We start from the raw sequence: 15662 nt of genomic DNA, 5'->3' as shown, positions 1-15662 counted from the left end.
ATTTAATGAATATTCTTCTTCATTAAATGGTCATTTTTGAAACTCATTAGAAATTTGAATCTAAAATTCAAATTGAATTTTATTTATCATTGAATTCAAAATTCAATGAATATCATCATTAAGCCTCACTTGAGTTTAACTCAAGTCTAGCCTCACTTGAGTTTAACTCAAGTCTAACTCAATCGAGTCTTACTCAATTAATCTAATTTGGATTACTCTTAATCCAATTTGGTTCATCACATGAACCTAATCCTCTTAGTTCATCATATGAACCTAATCTCTATCTAATTACCCTTTGTGTGTGACCTTATAGGTTCTTGTAATGTTGGCAATGCTCCTAAACTCATTTAGAAGCATAAGTAATGAGCGGTATCTAGTAATACATCATTACTACCCAAGTTACAAGAATGTTGAGATCCAACATCACCTTGTGACTACTAATTGCGACTCTTCACAATATATGACAATGTCCTTCTATCCTTGACATCTAGATTGATTAATGTGAGGCATAGACCGTGTCATCCTCTAATCAATCTAAATCTTGAGCTCCAAGTAGACTTACTCTAATCAAATGAGCTCAATATCTCATATTGACTCATTTGGGCATGACCATACACATAGTGGTCTCACTCTATCAAGAATAATGATATCACTCCCGTCATATAGGAGGGATAGATCTCATCTACATCACTCACATCCCTCTGCATAATTTGTTACATACTCAGTAATCGTCTTTATAGTCCACCCAGTTACGGGTGACGTTTGACGAAGCCAAAGTATGCAACTCCTTATGTAAGGAACCATGGTAACTTCAGGTCCAAGGACTAGTAGTCATACTAATAGCCACATGAGAAAGTATATGACACTCATATAACGATCCATGATACTTTCTCATGGAGGGTCATTCAGTATACATTCTCCAATGCATACCCATGTGTCAACTTGATATCTCTATATCCATGACTTGTGAGATCAAGTCATCGAGTTGACCTACATGCTAGTCTCATCGCATTAACATTGTCCCTGAATGTTAATACTTGACTAGGAATGATTAAGAGTAGCGTTCCCTATATCATCTCACTATCAATTCAACCAATCGATTGATATAGGTAAGAACCTTCTACTCAAGGACGCTATTATACTTAGCTATTTGGCACTAATACAGGTAAGTATAATAACCAAAACAACAGCCTTTATATATATAGGAATATGATACAATGAGTTCATACAATAATCATCATATGATTGGCTCTAGGGCTCTAACTAACAATCTCCTACTAGCACTAGTGCCAATCAGTGTAGGCTTTAAGGCCCAATGACCTAGTGTGACCATCATGCTTTCTCTGTGCCAAAGCCTTGGTCAAGGGATCAGCGATGTTAGCCTCTGTGGGCACTCTGCAAATCTTCACATCTCCTCTATCGATGATCTCTCGAATGAGATAGAAGCACCGTAGTATGTGTTTGGTCTGCTGGTGTGAGCGAGGTTCCTTAGCCTGTGCAATTGCTCCATTGTTGTCACAATAGAGCTCTATCGGATCAGCTATGCTAGGAATCACCCCAAGCTCAGTAATGAACTTGCGGATCCAAACTGCCTCCTTTACTACTTCTGATGCAGCAATATACTCGGCCTCTGTTGTAGAATTAGTCATTGTGCCCTGCTTCAAACTCTTCCAGCTCACAACACTATTATTTATGCAAAACACGAACCCAGACTGCGATCGATAATCATCCTGATCAGTTTGAAAGCTAGCATCACTGTAACCCTTTACAGCTAGCTCGTCTTCGCCTCCATATATCAAGAAATATTATTTAGTCCTTCTCAAGTACTTAAGAATATTCTTGACCGCTATCCAATGACTTTCACTAGGATCTGACTGATATCTGTTCGTCATGCTCAAAGCATACGAGACATCAGGACGAGTACATAGCATTGCGTACATGATAGATCCTATGGCTGAAGCATAAGGGATCTAATTCATGCGGTCTTTCTCCTCTCTAGAAGAGGGACCTTGAGTTTTCGAAAGACTTACACCATGTGACATCGGTAGAAATCCCTTCTTGGAGTTCTACATGTCAAACCGTAGTAATACCTTGTCAATATATGTACTCTGACTTAGGCCAAGCAATCTCCTAGATCAATCTCTATAGATCTTTATGCCTAGAATGCGGGATGCTTCACCTAAGTCCTTCATTGAGAAACAAGTCCCTAGCCAAGTCTTTACAGACTGCATCAAAGGGATGTCATTCCCAATGAGTAGTATGTCATCCACATACAATACAAGGAAGACAACTGTGCTCCCTACAACCTTCTTGTAGACACAAGGTTCATCTTCATTCTTGATGAAACCAAACTGTTTGATTGCATCATCGAATCGAAGATTCCAGCTCCGAGAAGCTTGCTTTAGTCCATAAATGGATCTATGCAGCTTGCATACTCTACCAGTATGCTATGGATTTACAAAACCCTCAGGTTGTGGCATGTACACATCCTCGAGCAGGTTTCCATTCAGAAACGTGATTTTGACATCCATCTTCCAGATCTCATAATCGTGGTACGTTGCAATAGCAAGCATGATCCGAATGGACTTAAACATCGCTACTGGAGAAAAGGTTTCATCATAGTCAATACCATGAATTTGCTTGAAACCTTTAGCTACTAGATGACCCTTATATATAAGTCCATCCATGTCAGTCTTTCTCTTAAAGACCCACGTACACCCAATGGGTTTCACCCCTTCAGGTGGATCAACCAAAGTCCATACTTGGTTAGTGTACATGGATTCCATTTCGGATCTCATGGCTTCTAGCCATGACTCAGAATTTGGTCTCATCACAGCTTCCTGATAAGAGGTAGGCTTATCCTCAATGAGCACAACGCCATCATGGTCAGACAAGAGAAATGAATATCTCTCAATCTGACGACGTACCCTATCAAACCTGTGAAGAGGTAGGTCTACTTGAACTGGTTGCTGTTCCTCAACTCCTTGTGGGACAACATCATCCACAACACTTTGTGGTTCTAGTTCAACTTCCATCAAGGCTTCAGTGCTATGGTCAATATCTTGAACTTCTTCAAGATCGAACGTACTCCCACTAGTTTTTCTAGAAACAAAATCCCTTTCTAGAAATACCCCAGTCTTAGCCACAACTACTTTGTGTTGACTGGGAATGTAGAAGTAATATCCCTTAGTTTTCTTGGGATATCCAATAAAATAGCACTTATCAGATTTGGGTCCCAGTTTGTCTGAGACTTGACGTCGAACGTAAGCGTCACAATCCCAAATCCTTATAAAAGACACATGGGCATCTCTCCCAGTCCATATCCTATATGGTGTCTATATCACATCCTTGGATGGAACTCGGTTGAGCATGAAGGTTGCTGTGTCTAGAGCATAGCCCCAAAGAGACATAGGAAGATCTGTGTGACTCATCATAGATCGCACCATATCTAATAGGGTACAATTCCTCCTTTCGGATACACCATTCCACTGTGGTGTTCCAGGAGGAGTGAGTTGGGATAGAATCCCACACTCAGCTAGATAGTCACGAAACTCATGGCCAAGGTATTCACCACCTCGATCTGATCGAAGTATCTTAATACTCTTGCCAAGCTGGTTTTGCACTTCATTCTTGAATTCTTTAAACTTTTCAAAGGATTCAGACTTATGTGCCATCTGATACACATAACCATATCTACTGAAGTCATCAGTAAATGTAATGAAGTACCTATAACCACCTCTAGCAGCGACATTGAAAGGTCTACATACATCACTATGTATAAATCCTAACAAGTCAGTCGATCTCTCACTGTGTCAACTAAAGGGAGTCTTGGTCATCTTGCTCAGTAGGCATGACTCACATGTCTCATATGATTCAAAATCAAATGAGTCCAGTAAACCATCTTTATGGAGTTGGGATAAGCGTTTGTCATTTATATGACCTAAGCGACAGTGCCAGATATAGGTTTGGTTCATTTCATTTGATTTGAACCTTTTGATATTTATGTTATAGATGAAGTTCTCTAAGTTTAGAATATAGAGTCCGTTAATCAGAGGTGCACTACAATAGAACATATCATTTAAATAAACTGAACAACATTTGTTCTTTATTATAAATGAAAAGCCTTTCTTTTCCAAACAAGAAACTGATATAATATTCTTAGTAAAAGCAGACACATAACAACAATCATCCAATTCTAGTACAAGCCTAGAGGGCAGAGATAGAGAATAAGTCCCTACAGCAACAGCAGCAACCCGTGCTCCATTGCCTACGCGTAGGTCCACCTCGCCCTTCGTCAATGTTCTGCACATTAGTACAAATGTGAGAAGCACATCCGGTATCTAATACTCATGATGAAGAAATAGATAGATTGACTTCTATAACATATATACCTGAAGTAGAAGTCTCACTTATCTTCCTCTTAAGATCTTCCAGGTACACTTTGTAGTTCCTCTTCTAGTGCCCGGTCTGACCGCAGTGGAAGCAAGTAGCATCCTTGGCAACCCCTCCTTTGGGTTTCAATGCCTTGCCTTTGCCCTTGGCTTGGGACTTTCCCTTGCCTTTAGGCTTGCCCTTGCCTTTGTACCTTTGCACCATCAGAATGGAGTTAGGCTTAACCTTCTTAAGGTTGAGCTCAGCAGTTCTTAACATGCTAAGCAGCTCGGGCAGTGGCTTGTCAATTTCGTTCATGTTGTAATTCATGACAAATTGACTATAGATCTCTGGCAAGGACTACAAGATCAAGTCAGTGGCCAGCTCTTGGCCAAGGGGAAATCCCAACCTTTGTAGGTTTTCTATGTACCCAATCATCTTGAGTACATATGGACCTATGGGAGTCCCGTCTTGCATCTTGCACTGAAACAGTGCCTTAGAGATCTCGAATCTCTCGTGCCTTGCTTGTCCTTGATATAGTTGACGAAGATGTTCAACCATATCATAATTAAGCACCCATCAACTCGTGTTGCTTCTGAAGCTCAGAGTTCATGGTCGTGAGCATGAGACAGGACACATCTAATGCGTCATCTTGATGCTTCTTGTAAGCATCTCGGTCAGCTCGCGTGGCAGTGGCAGGAGGTGCCTTAGGAATGGGCTACTCCAGGACGTACAATTTTCGTTCCTGTGTGAGAACTATTCTCAGATTCCTGTACCAGTCCAGGAAGTTAGCTCCATTGAGTTTGTCCTTATCGAGGACAGAACGCAGGGAGAAGGAGTTCGTGTTTGACGACATGACAATCTACAACAAAAAAAATGTAGAAAATAAATATCATATTCCAATTATCATTTAATTAGGCCTTTAATTAAATGATGCTCCCACTGAATTATAGAATTTTTGTAGAATCAAGTCAGGGATGTGGTCAAATCACACTTACTAGATTCTAACCAACTAGCTATAATTTTGTGGGACAAGATCCACATCATACTACGTCTTGAGTTAGCTTTGGCTAAATCGCCCAAGACTTAGTATGATTGGTAGGTAACTAATTACCAATTACATCTCTATGCAACTCTTGTTTATATGATCAAGATCCACATGTATATTAAAACTTGAGTTAGCTTTGGCTAAATCACCCAAGATTTAATATAAATGTGTTTTTGTCCTATCTATCTTCCAACTATTGGATAATCGCCCAAGATTTAATATAAATGTAACAGAAGGGTTTTTGCAAAATCACGGTCGAGCGGCTAGTCTTCCCAAATCGTCGAGCGACGACATCAAATCCCAGAGTCGGACCGACGACTATAAATCCCTCGGCCCGAAGACCGTCGAGCGACGACGTTAAATCCCAGAGTCAGACCAGCGACTATAAACCCCCCGGCCCGAAGACCGTCGAGTGGCAACGTTAAACTCTAGAGTTAGCGCGGTGACTGTAAATACCCCTCCTAAAAAACCATGAAGTGCCGCTCGGGAAGAATGCGTTTTAAAAAGTAAATAACAAAATTGAGAGGTTATATTAATTCGCTGAATGGCGGGTACACAGACAAAAGCTGGGTAACACTAACTCGCCGATCGACGAGTGTATAGATAAAACTTCAAAAATTTAGAAGCACTCCTCACTCCAAGTAATCAAAAATCGGCTCAGGGATGACATCGAGTAGCCCGGCTAGGTCCTTGGGAGGGATAAACGTCGCTTCAGGAAGTTGACCCTTGTCTTTCAGATAAGCAGTTGTTGAATTAATGGCTTCCTCGAAGGTGATAACGAGTCGGTCACATACCTTCTGGGCATAGTCATCCGAGCAGATATAAGCCTGCCTCATCACAGCAAAGCGGCCCGATTCGCTGTCTTGGTACTCCTTGAGGGCGGCTCGGGAAGCTTCAAGGGCGTCTAGGAGATTCTTCAGTTCTCCTTGGAGTTCAGTCTTCTCCACCGATCGACCTTTCCGTTTGGCGGAAAGTAGGTCATCTAATTCCTGAACACGTTGCTCCAGCGCCCGGGCCTCAATATTTTTTTGCATCTAGATCAGCAATGGCCTTGTCCTTCCTCGAAGTCGCCAGGCTGATCTCCTGGTCATGTGTCTTGACCATGGCTTCAAGCTGAGCCGTTGCGATTCCCAGCTCGGAGGATTTATGCCGCTCATCTTCCAGGAGCCTCTTTGTTTTAGCCAGCTCGGCCTTCAGCTCAGCAGGAGAAGGCCCTTGGACCGTGCCTCCCCTGGAGATCTTAAGCTTCTTCAGCTCTTCCTTTAGCATCGTCAAACAGTTGTTGACTGTGATGCTCTCCACCCAGTTCTGCACTTAGAAAAAAATGACATGTAGGAGTCAAGCAAAGTAACAGTGTAAAAGGAGGTTGGGAAGGCATACGCCAGTGACCTGCTGCAGATGGCTGTCGCCGAGCTGACCAGGAGTCATCAGGGCAACACGGGCCCTCGCATCCGACTAACGACCCCCGAATGGTGATATGATGTTCAGGAACTGTAGGCCGGTCCACTGCTAGGAGGAACTCTTCTGTTGGTAGGTGTAGAACGACCTTGATCACTCGGCGGCCGCTCGGAGCAAACTTAGCTGAACCCGAAGGACTGGAGGACTGGCCGAGCGGAGCAGAGGTAATACCGGATCAACGAATACGTCGACGGGCCGGGGGCAGAGAGCTGACCGGTTGCGCGTCAATCGGATCTGCCGGTAGATCGAGTTGTGAGGGAGTCCGATCCGAGGAAATTGCTTCGACCAAGGCCGGAGTCGGGTCAACCCCTGCGGAAGGAACGCCGGCTCTATTAGACACCTGTTCCGCGGGTGTGGCCGACCGGGCGGGTATCTCCGTCCGGCGCCGTTTACGGATTATCAAAGGAGCATCCTCGGCTGAGCGCTCTGCGTCCTCGGCTTAAATAGAAGGAAGTCCAGCGGACGAAGTAGCATCGCCCACAGCTTCGGTTGTAGAAATCCAAGCGGTCGATCCGCCAGCAACAGAAGGTTCTTCGCCGCTCTCACCTTCGTGGGAGCCGACCGGTGCAATGCCAAGGTCGGCCATCTTCTTAGCAGCCGCCGCTTCGATCTCAGCTGCCCTTAACCTCATCCGCTCGGTAGCACGAGCGCGCATCACGATGTCAGCTACAGAAAATGAAAACAAATCAGTTAGATTAAAAGGAAAGAAGGATCAAGAATGCTCTTACCCATGCTGCTCGGAAGCTTTGAGCGGATCAGACTCAGCCCGAACACGTACACCACGCCTTCACAAAGCAGCTTGTGGATGTTGAACTTTTGGTCGGCCAGCATGTTGGCTGCGTGAAGATAGTCCGGCTGGCTCCTATATTTTTCGAGATCTGGTGGAAGCGGTACGGCGGTCTGCCACCTGGTTCAGAAAGATGGCAGCTCGGGAAGACGCAAGTAAAAGAAGTACTCTTTCCAGTGTTTGTTCGAGGTCGCCATTTTGTCGAAGAAAACAAGGCCGATCCGCAATTGGAAGAGGAAGGTGCTCCACTCGGACTGTTTGGGGTAGTAGAAATAATGAAAGATCTTGGGGACTAAGGGGATGCCGTGTAGCCTAAATAGGACAACTACCCCGCACAACAGCCTGAAGGAGTTTGGACGAGCTGGCCGAGCGGGAGGCGAAAGTAATTACACACTTCACGGACAAACGGATGTAGGGGAAAGCGTAGACCGGCTACAAACTGATCCCGGAAAAAACAAATGGTGTCGATCGGCGGGTCATGCGGCCGATCGGATGGGGTAGCTAATATTAGTTCGTGGTTAGAGGGAAGTTCGAAGGTTCGTACGAGGCTCAGTGCGCCCCCCTCGTCAAACCAGCTCTCCATGGTGGTATACCAGAGGCCGGGGGTGGAGTCGGATTGACGAGAGGAACTGTCCATTAACGAGACAAGGGACGAAGCAAAGGAGAGACAGCAGGGTTGACGGGAAAGATGACTGGAACAGTGCCAAAAGGGGGCAAACACTGTGAGAGTGCGAAGAAAGACACAAAAGAACGGAAAGGCGAAGGGCAAAGAAGCCTTATAGAGAAGAAGGTGATCGAAGAAGGAGATGAGGGGTCGCCGGAATGCTGAAGAACGAAGCCGCCGGAGCACCAAACGTGAGCAGGAGCCCGAAAACACGAACACAAGCATCGGCAAAGGAAGGCAATAAGAGCATTATAAAGGTTGGGCTTGATTACTCCGAGCCGTTGGATTCAGGTCACAGGGCCCGAGGACCGGATCCGGCCGTGGAATTCAAAAGGACAAGGGTCGCATCAACCCTGACAACTTGATCGCGTGGTGTCGGCGGCAATGCCATGCGTCGCTCGCTCATAGGGGCACATTTAATGGGCTCCATTACTGAGGCATGGCCGCATGCTCGCCCTCAATGGTGAGGATTTATGCGAATCCTGAGGAAATCCTAAAGACGTCAGCATTGACCGCCGTTTGATCGGCGAGGCAGATGGTGGCAAACCAAAACTCTCAAAGTTCCAGGGAATGTTCTGCCGAGCGGTAGGATTCCTCTCCAGGGTTCCCGAGCGGTTAAGCATTTTCGGCAGAGCGGCTGTCTGATCACCAGGCTAATAGTCCAGTCAGTCAGACTTGAGGCCTCCTTCGACTAGACTTGAGGGGGAGGCACGTGATCTGGTGGTAAGCATAGGAGGACCCACATGGACAAGGGTCAACGACACGTGGAGGTCAAGGTCAGAGGGGTCAACCTACAGGTTTGGCCGATCGGAGAGGTCTCATGACTGCCCGGCCAAGAGAGGTCTCATGGCCGCTCGGCCCGAATCGCGCCAGGACAGGTGCGAAGACAGCTCGACCATGGGTCGGGCTTCCGACGCTCATAAGTTGCCAAGTACAGAGAAATTGCCGAGCTGAGCAGCCTGCCCGCTCGACTGAACTGCAGCTCAACCAAGGAAGTATTCTTGCTCGGTCCGGCATGCCTTCAGGTCCGAGCCCTATGGGGCCGAGTGGCTCTTCCGCTCGGCCTGAAATGGACAAGGCGCAGAAGGGGACAAAGGGAGCAACTAAGGATATCATTCTCGAGACGTGTGTCGCCGACAGACAGCATGGTTGGCGGCTGGACCGGACAGAGAATCGTACGGTGGAAGTTTCCACTGTCACGTTAGAGATATGCCCGGACGATTGCGGCATGGCGCCAGACATGCTTTTCTGACAAGGTCATTCCAGGTATGCTTTGAGGAGCGTGCACGCTTTGGGATGCGTCCCCCCGAGAGCCCTATATAAGGACCCCCAGGCTTCGACGGAGGTATGCATTCTAGATCACTATAGCTACAGTTTTCATTCTCGTCATTCTGCCTCAATCTCTTCCCATCGGAGTTGACTTGAGCGTCGGAGGATCGTCGCCAGGAACCCCTTCCCGGCTCGGTTTTGTGCTTGTAGGTTCTCGCCGGAGGTTCACAACAGTTGAAGGTCTATATGTCATCACCGGGAGCGCCACACCCCAGCGTTCATCAACTCAGCACTCGAACATGATCAATTATGTCAAAGGGTTCAAAGTTAAGTTGTCTTGTGATCTAACAAGGTTGATTGAGCTTGCAAAAAAGTCCTAAGTGTTCTTAGATAAAAAGTCTAGCTGCGGTTAGACAGGTGGAAAACCTTAAGAGATGGTAACCCTAGGTCCTAGGGGGTGATAACCCTAGGCAGAAAGTTTTGACGGGTCGAGCGCTTCAGGCAAAATCCTAGAGTCGGGGGCTATAGGTTGAAATCTTGGTGGTCGCGGATTGGGTGGAAGTCTGGACGGGTCATGGAGCGGACATCCAGCATGAATACCGGAAGCCTCGGGCACTGAGCAAAAGTCCAGTCGGTCTGGAAGCGTCGGGTCATGGAGCAAGCATCCAGCATGAAGACCGGAAGCCTCGGGCGCTGAGCAAAAGTCCAGTCGGTTCTTGCTAGGAGAAGAAGGAGAGAAAGGAGGTTTTGTTCTAGCATCCCTTGGAGCTTGAAGGTTGGTGGCCGAAACTTGCAAGAAGGAAGGTGTCTTGGTGATTCTCATCTCGGTAGATCGTTGCCTACACAACGTCCGAGATAAAAAGAGGAATACGGTAGAAGATCAAGAGGTTGTTGCATACAAAGAAAGGTATAATTAGTAATTATTTTCCCCATCATGCTAGTTTTCCTTTGTATGAATTCCAAACACAAGAGGCATATAATTCTAGGTTTCGAATTTGTGATTCGAGTTCATGTTTTTTTTTGTTTTTTTCGAATTTGTGATTCGATTGTTCCTTTTGGTTAAACCTAATGTTATTTTAGGAAATTAAATATTAAATTTCTATAAAAGGCTTTGTCAAGGCAGTGGTGGATGATCTCATACCCAAGAATGTCAAGTGCCTCGCCATATTTAACCTGGGAGCCGATTTTAGAAATAAATATTTAATCAACTTTGTAACATGGGTCGGATTTGGATCAATAGTGTTAAGTTCCTCTTGTGATCTAAGTCTAAACCATTAAGAACAGATAAGTTAAATTTAGAATCAATAATATTAAGTTTCGTTTGCGATTCTGAATTTAATTTCTAAATAATACAATAGGTTGTTAGGAAAGGTTCGACACTTGTACAAAATTTTTGTATAGTGGAACTGGTACGATCTTTCTAGGACCAACCAACAATTGGTATCAGAGCTAGGGTTTGCCTCTCTGTGTTTGGTTTTCAGTTTAATTATGCACATGTCATACATAATTTAGCCAGGATAATAGTAGGATATGCTAACTCTGTGGTTGCATGCTCCAACTATTATGGCTTATGGTTATTGTGTGTGATTGGACCCTTGGACATGTCAAGGGCATTTTATTGTGTGTGCATGATTGTATTTAACTAATACAGCAGGAGCTGTATTAGCCCTAGGATTTTACATTTATGTTCGATCTAAATTTGATGTGAATTCCCTTGTGGAATATAGGATCGATGCATGTAAAATTTTATTTTTATGTCGCGGATCGTATCCTTGCAAGGTGTGGTGCTTGAGAAGGACCAAAGGCGCAGTGGAAAAGGAAGCTCGATGGACCCGACGGTATGAAACCTAGGGATGGAAGTACGCAAAGGACAATGATGGAAAAGGCCATAATAGTTGGAAAATTAATTTCCATATTTATTGCTTTTATTTACTGTGATGTGTGTGATGTATGCTAGGTTAAAATTCCTCACTTTAAATAACTAAGCGGGAGATGAATTTTTAATAAATTCCACAGTCTTCATTACTAGTTTGTAAGTGATGCAAACAAACTTGCACGTTGGCTCTGAGTGCCTTCCTCCATATCAGATGAGTTTGTTTGTGGATCACTAGATCAAACTTCCATTTTGGATGACTATAGAAAATTAATTAAGAGTGTATGATCTTCCCCATCGGAAGGGGCACAATCTTACTTAATGGACTAAGTGTCAAGTAATGGTATACACTTAGGCACATCTAATAGTATCCTCCCCATCAGAGTCACTGCTATTATTTGTGTGACCGAAGGAAAACCAACTATTAATTTGTCATAAAGAAAGGTTGACAAGATAATGAAATTAAAACCCCCTCTTACAAATGTTTGATTTTGTATATGTCCACACTATCATGACATACAAAATTCATGGTGTTTGAGGTAATTTTATTTGTCAGCTTGACAAGATAATAAAATTAATAGGTAAAACCCCTCTTACAAATGTTTGGATTTGTATACGTCCACACTATCGTGACATACAAAATTCATGATTTTTTAGGTAATTTTATTTGTCAAAAAGATAGGTTGACAAGGTTATTAATGGGCAAAACCCTCCTCTTACAAATGTTTGAATTTGTATACATCCACACTATCGTGGCATACAAAATTCACAGTATTTGAGGTGTTGGTGAATTTAAATGATATTGTTTGAGGAATCAATATTATTTTAAATTCTAAAGTCTTGACCAAATATTTTGTGATTCTTAGGTTTTCAATCCCCTAGCTGTTATACTATAAAATAGACTTAGTAGTCCCAATTATAATGATTGGAAATAAGACTTGGACATTAATGTGAACTATCCTCTTAGAACTGAGAGCAATAGAGGTGTATTTTATTCATTAGTTAACACATGTTTAGTGATATTATCTACCGGTACCTGGTGTGTAGATACGGGAGCCACTGATCATGTTTGCAATTCTTTGCAAGGATTCCAGAAAACTTGACGACTACATGAAGGGGAGATTACCGTCTACATGGACAATGCTGCAAAAGTGGCGGCTGTTGCAGTGGGAGATGTTTATTTGTCTTTTGATAGGAATAAAATATTGATTTTGAGAAATTGTCTTTATGTACTAAGTTTTAGAAAGAACTTGATTTCAGTTTCTAAACTCTTTATGGATGGATATTCTGTTTCTTTTGATGACAAAGTAGTTGTCAAGAAAAATAGGGAAGTTATCTGTTCTGGTACATTGGTTGGCAATTTGTATACTCTAAATCCAATAACTCCCACGACGCAAAAAATGAAAATTAATAACACATCTTCTAATTCTAATAAGAGAAAACAACCTTCGGAAATAAACCAAACATATCTCTGGTCAAATTGTATACTAAACCAAGGTGAGAGGTGGCCGACCCTAGCTTGATGTGGCCGACCACAATAAATTAAAAGGATTTTATTTTTTAAAATCTTTCTTATGTGCAAGCCATGGTTTTAAAAGAGAGTTTAAAATTTAAATTTTTCCTTATTTGTAGTTAAAAGGAAAATTTTAATTTTTGATAAAACTTTCCTTTTATGAAACCATCCTCATGATTTTAAAAGAGAGTTTTAAAATTAAATCTTTCCTTTTATAGCTTTCTACAAAAGATTAAAAGAAAGATATCTTTCCTTATTTGTAGTTAAAAGGAAAATTTTAATTTTAGAGAAAATTTTTCTTTTTGGAAATCATCCACATGTTTTAATAGAGAGATTTTAATTTATAAAAGTTTCCTTTTATAACCAACCATGAAGGGAATTTTTTAAAGAGAAATTTTTATTTAAAAAAATTCTGAAAATAAATTAGGAAGTTTTAATTTTGTGTTTAAAACTTTCCTTGTTTGGAGGGATTAAGGTGGCCCGCCATATATAGTTTGAAAGGGAAATTTTATTAAACTTTCCTTTCATTGGAAAAAGAGAATAAGGAAGTTTTAATAAAACTTTCCTTATTTGCCAAGACCAAAGAATATAAAAGAGAGGGTAGAGGTGCCTCACCTCAGAACAAGATATCTTCTTTGGTTCCTCTCTTCCTAGGTTGGTGGTCGGCACTTCTCTTCCTCTCCATCTCCTATTCTTCTTCCTTGGCCGGTGGCATCTTCATCTCAAGGGTTTTGGTTGGTGGCTGGATTTTATTAGAGGAAGAAGGAGAGACAAGAGGCTTTGTTTCTAGTATCCCTTGGAGCTTGGTGGTGGTGGTCGAACCTCATCTTCTCTTGGAGTTCTTGTGGTGGCCGAAACTTGCTTGGAGAAGAAGGAAGCTTGGGCGGTTTTCATCTCGGTAGATCGTCGCCCACACAACGTCTGAGATAAGAAAAGGAATATGATAGAAGATTAAGAGGTTGCTGCTTACAAAGAAAGGTATAACTAGTAATTCTATTCCGCATCATACTAGTTTTCTTTGTATAGATTTTGAAATACCAAACACAAGAGGCATATGATTCTAGGTTTCGAATTTGTGATTCGAGTTTGTGTTCTTTTGTTTTCTTTTTTTGATCTTGTGATTCGATTGTTCCTTTTGGTTAAACCTAGGGTTACTATAAGTAAATTAAATATTAAATTTCGTTGAAAGGCTTTGTCTAAGAAGTGGTGGATGCTCCCATACCCAAGAAGGCCTAGTACCTCGCCATGTTTAACCTGGAAGCCAATTTTTAAAATTAATATTTAATTGAATTTGTAACATGGGTGGATTTGGATCAATAATGTTAAGTATCGTTTGCGATCCAAGTCTAAACCTCTAAGAATAGATAAGTTAAATTTGGAATCAATAATGTTAAATTCCGTTTGCGATTCCTAATTTAATTTCTAAAGAACGCAATAGGTTGTTAGGAATGGTTCAGGACTTGTACAAAGTTTTTGTACAGGGGAACTGGTACGATATTCTGAGTATCAACCAACAGGGGAAGCATCATCACACGAGCCCAGGCGTCCTGCCAGATTTCGACGAGCTGCCCTCGAATGAGGATATGGTGCTCAGGGGTCCGGGACTGGGCGCTGGCTCGCTGTAGTCCTCCGTTGGCAGGTGGAGGACCGACGTGATAGAGCATCGACCACCCAGAGCTGAGTGTGAGGAGGCTGCTGTGTCAGAAGCCGGTGGGATCCCAGACCGTTGGACTGCTACGGGCTTCGGTGGTTGCGGTATGAAGGCCACGGGCGATGCAGCCACGACACCTGGTGGCAACTCAACCAAGGAGGGTGTTCGATCGGACGAGGAAGCCTCGATAGTTTCAACGAGTATGGCCAGAGTCGAGGTTTCGACCCTCTAAACCGGTTGCGCCGCCGAGGCAGCAGAGTGCGGAGATGGCTCTGCTCGGCGCCTCTTGCGCCTGGTCAAAGGCACGTCGGAGGAGGCTGACCCCGAAGGTTCTTCATGTTAGAGTGTATACTAAAAGTTTAGCTTTTTGTAAACATTTATATTGAAATAAAGAATTACATTGGTCAAATGTCTACATTTATATGCTAAGTGTAGTTATTCAATTAATTTATATTGTAGATAACATGGTGTGTGGTGTCACACATAGAAGATCATGTTATGAGTTCCTTATAAATTATAAATAGTAGCTCACGACTAAGATGGATAGGAACAAACCATTGGAATAGTCGTAGTGTAATTGATATTAGTTTATCTTGACTATAAAATTACACTAGTATATTCTGAGTATATTGAGCAAAACCATTTGAGGTAGTTTCTTTCTATACTGACTGAATAAAAAAACAAGACCTCTGTTATTATGGAAGTGTGTGCTATTAATCTTGATATAATAACAAGCACATATATTTAGTATTTATTTCTTTAATTTATCAGTGGATGAGATTTAGTTCGATAAATCAAAAGGCCCGATAAGTTGGGAAATAATATTATTTATAGTGTGTGTTGTTGATTATAGAAGGAAACTGTGTCCTAGCAATCTAGGTTGATGATATCCCCAAGAGGAGTTCATAAAGATTGTCATGTAAACCCTATAGGTGGACTTAGTCCGACATGACAATAAGATTGAGTAGTACTACTTTTGGAGTTAGATATTAATTAAGTGAGTTGTCAGTAACTCATTTAATTAGTGG

This window comes from Zingiber officinale, chromosome 2A, assembly GCF_018446385.1.
Source record: "Zingiber officinale cultivar Zhangliang chromosome 2A, Zo_v1.1, whole genome shotgun sequence".
NCBI classification, from domain to species: Eukaryota; Viridiplantae; Streptophyta; class Magnoliopsida; order Zingiberales; family Zingiberaceae; genus Zingiber; species Zingiber officinale.
This window is presented reverse-complemented; position numbering follows the sequence as displayed.